This window comes from Vulpes vulpes, chromosome X (assembly GCF_048418805.1).
Source record: "Vulpes vulpes isolate BD-2025 chromosome X, VulVul3, whole genome shotgun sequence".
Classification (NCBI taxonomy): domain Eukaryota; kingdom Metazoa; phylum Chordata; class Mammalia; order Carnivora; family Canidae; genus Vulpes; species Vulpes vulpes.
The window spans coordinates 103,871,137-103,875,109 of record NC_132796.1 but is presented as its reverse complement, the minus strand read 5'-3'; the positions used below and the strand labels follow the sequence as shown (position 1 = coordinate 103,875,109).

The following is a 3,973-nucleotide window of genomic DNA, read 5'->3' as shown; positions in this document are numbered from 1 at the left end:
CGTAGGGCAAAGCTATCTGCCTGCCCTTATTAAAAAAAAATATTAAGTATCACAAACTAGGAGATACTAGGTCTGTATTGGAATTTTTCATACTTATCATCATCAAAGCGAAAGAACATTAAGTACTCAGGTGTACTTGACATCACACTAAACGTTATTTGGTATATTTCCCTAGAGGTACATGTTACACAACTAATAACACTTATAGTATCAGAAATTCTGGGAATGTGGCCCAGCAATCTGCGTTTTAACAAACTATCCTGACTCTTCTTTTCTTCTAATTTTCTCCCATCTGGATTTCACCATTTTTTAGCTCTATTAGAAATTCCAAAGTGTCTGTAAAGGGCATTCCTTGATATTTTATGCTTTTTGGCATCATCTGAAGCTTCCTTTATATTACAGGCCTGTATTTAGAATGAGAAGGCCCAGCCCATGTTTGCTCTACTTTATTTGAAGTTAAGGGAGGAGAAAAGGACATTTTATTGCCCTTTAATACTTTCTTTTTAAAAATTTTTTAAAACCAGAACGTTTATTTATTTTTTTTAAAGATTTTATTTATTTATTCATAGAGACACAGAGAGAGAGGGGGGCAGAGGCACAGGCAGAGGGAGAAGCAGGCTAGATGCAGGGAGCCGGACATGGGACTCGATCCATGGTCCCCAGGATCACACCCCGGGCTGCAGGCGGCGCTAAACCGCTGCACCACCGGGGCTGCCCCAGAACGTTTATTTTGACTAATTGTTGAAATCCTTAAGATGAACTGGATGCTGCAACAGCTGCCCTCTTGGTCTTAGGTGTCGTTCCTTCACAGAATCCATGCCTGAATCTGCAGTATACAATTTTGGTGCCTCATTCGACCAGTCCCAGTGGTATTTCATCTTTCAGCCTTGGCACTCCAGTTATACTTTCTCTTCCACTTGGCAGGGTAGCCACACTTGCCGCAGGTGGACTTTTGAAGGTGGTAGGCCTTAGAGCCACAGTGGCAGCACTATGTGTGAGTCTTATTGCGATGCATTCTGAAGGATGACATCCCCTTCGTCATCTTGTTTCCGTAGCAGATCCCCCCCAAAAGCGCCCTTTAATACTTTTTAATTTTTTTAATTATTTTTTCCTTTAATACTTTTTTTAAAAGATTTTATTTATTTATTGGAGACAGAGAGAGGCAGAGACACAGGCAGAGGGAGAGGCAGGCTCCATGCAGGGAGCCCGACTCAGGACTCACGCCCCGGGCTGAAGGCGGCGCCGAACCGCTGAGCCACCAGGGCTGCCCGCCCTTTAATACTTTTAAGTCTAGACTTTTTCAAGCCACCAGTGGCCATCCAAAATATTTTCATTTCTTCCTCCTTCAGTACTGTAGAGGCTTTTAGTACTCTCTCTCATTCATTCAACAAACATTCATTGCAAGATAGACTACAATAGATTGGCCACATTTCCTTTTACACATGCATTTTGAATCCAGTCCTGAGTACTCAGCATATGTTGACTCTGCTGAGCCTTTCTAGAAGAAAGCTGCTTAAGAGGAGTCCTATTGGGATCCCTGGGTGGTGCAGCGGTTTGGCGCCTGCCTTTGGCCCAGGGCGCGATCCTGGAGACCTGGGATCGAATCCCACGTCGGGCTCCCTGCATGGAGCCTGCTTCTCCCTCTGCCTGTGTCTCTGCCTCTCTCTCTCTCTCTCTGCCTATCATAAATTTAAAAAAAAAGAGGAGTCCTATTGATCTCCACTGCAAGACCTATATTAGACACCCATTTCCAATGGTTTCTTTTTTTTTTCTTTTTAAAATATTTTATTTATTCATGAGAGACACTCAGAGAGAGAGAGAGAGGCAGAGACATAGGCAGAGGGAGAAGCAGGCTCCCTACAAGGACTCGTAGGACTCAATTCCAGGACCCCGGGATCAGGCCCTGTGCCAAAGGCAGATGCTCAACCGCTGGGCAATGCAGGTGTCCCTCCAATGATTTCTTATTTAAGAGTCTGAGTAAAAAAAATTTTTTTAAATATTTTATTTATTTATTCATGAGAGACACAGAGAGAGAGAGAGATAGAGGCAGAGACACAGGCAGAGGGAGAAGCAGGCTTCGTGCAGGGAGCCTGACATGGGACTTGATCCTGGGTCTCCAGGATCACACCCTGGGCTGAAGACGGCCCTAAACCGTTGAGCCACCAGGGCTGCCCTGAGTCAAAATTTTTTAACAATTTATTTATTTTAGAGAGAAAGCACGTGTCAGGGAGGGACAGAGGGAGAGAGAGAGAGAAACTTAAGCAGGCTCTGTGCTAGAGCCCAATAGCCGACACAGGTGGGGCTTGATCTCATAACCCAGAGATCACAACCTGGGCTGAAACCAAGAGTCAGCCATTTAAGTGACTGTGTCCCCCAGGTGCCCTGGGAAAATTCTATTAAAGGCTTATGACAGCTACAGACACCTGGGTTGGGATATGTAGTTGTAGGAAGACTGCCAACTATAGAAAGTGCAACTTTGAAAAGGCTCAGTAGCCTGAGTATGAGGACTGGATCAATGAAAAACTGGAAGACAGACTAGGAATTAAGAGTGAACTAGAGATCATCATCTTCTAAACTGTGAGACACAGAGGAAGGATTACTAGATCTACATGGACTTGAGTGCTGGCTCCACCACATGCTAGTTGTGCTAACCATGGGCAGATTAGTGAACCCTCACTCTTCTTCATCTTATTTTTTTAAGACCTTATCATTCATTCATGAGAGACAGAGAGAGAGGCAGAGACATAGGCAGAGGGAAAAGCAGGTTCCACACAGGGAGCCCGACGCGGGACTTGATCCTGGGTCTCTAGGATCACGCCCTGGGCTGAAGGTGGTGCCAAACCGCTGAGCCACCCAGGCTGCCCTCTTCTTCATCTTAAAATGAGGATGAGAATAGAGGCTATCTCATAAAATTATGGTGAGAATTATGTGAAGTGATCCATGCAAAGCATTTAGCACAGTACCTGCCATTGGGTAGACACTGGACAAATGACAGCTCTCACTATCCACCCTAAGTATCCAAGACTCACCTACTATTCTGAGTAGAGGGCCACCACTGCCACCACAGCTTTCCCCTCTGAGGTTTGTCTGAATTTCCAGTTTGGAGGGGAAGTACCCTCCAAACCAGAGTGGTGGCCTCTTCTTCCTTTCCTCAGAAGCTCACTGCCCCCACCCTGGTGAAATCAGGCCATGACAATCAGCCCCCCAGACCACCCCAGGAAGGGCCAGGGACTCCCTCAAAAGGAGAAGGTACAAAGAGCAAGGTCATCCTGGTTCTCTAGGCAAAGAGAAAGGGGGAAGAGGGGTGGGGGTGGGGGGTCTGTGAAGGGTCAGAGCACAGGTGGGGGAGGGTGCTGCTGGGGTGGGAATTCTAGAGCTTGGAAAGCTTTGAGAAATGACCACTCTGAGGTAAGCCTGTTACTAAGGGGGGGGGGAGTGAAGATTTGGGAAAAGAAAGGAAAATGTGAGTAGATTTGGCAAGAGAGGAGTCCAGAATGAAACCTCACTACCCCCCACCCCCAACTGCATCACAGCCAAGCTGCAACAACAGATAGGGAGGTAAGAGTCAGAAATGAGAGGTGGAGGAACTAGATCCCTGTCTCCTCTGTGTGCCTGATAGGTCAATCTGACAGGTAATTCGTGGATGGAGAGGAAGAGCCATCTCATGGCTGTGAAGCTTAAAATGCACAGTTCAGTGCTGTGATGGTGACAGTTTCAAGGCAAATTTGTTAGACTTGGTAAGTCCACCGAGTGTTTATTACATGTGAATTCAACTTTTAAAAGCTTCATCATAAAAAAAAAAATAAAAAAAAAATAAATAAAAGCTTCATCATTTTGTAGGAAAAAATAGGACAGATCCTACACCTATTGTGACTGTGGTTTCTGAATGTTCTTCCTGCTTGTGTCAGGTTTAAGGGGGGAAAATAACCAAGTGAGGAAAAAAGTGAGCAGCATTGCAGTTCTTTTTTTCCTC

The 3,973-nt window shown here is 45.4% G+C and overlaps 1 pseudogene; it reads right to left on the bottom strand.

Annotated features, from left to right (window-relative positions):
• Positions 1-749: 749 nt before the first annotated feature.
• LOC112911345 (large ribosomal subunit protein eL37 pseudogene) lies at positions 750-1,042 on the bottom strand (annotated as a pseudogene).
• Between the last annotated feature and the right edge of the window lie 2,931 nt (positions 1,043-3,973).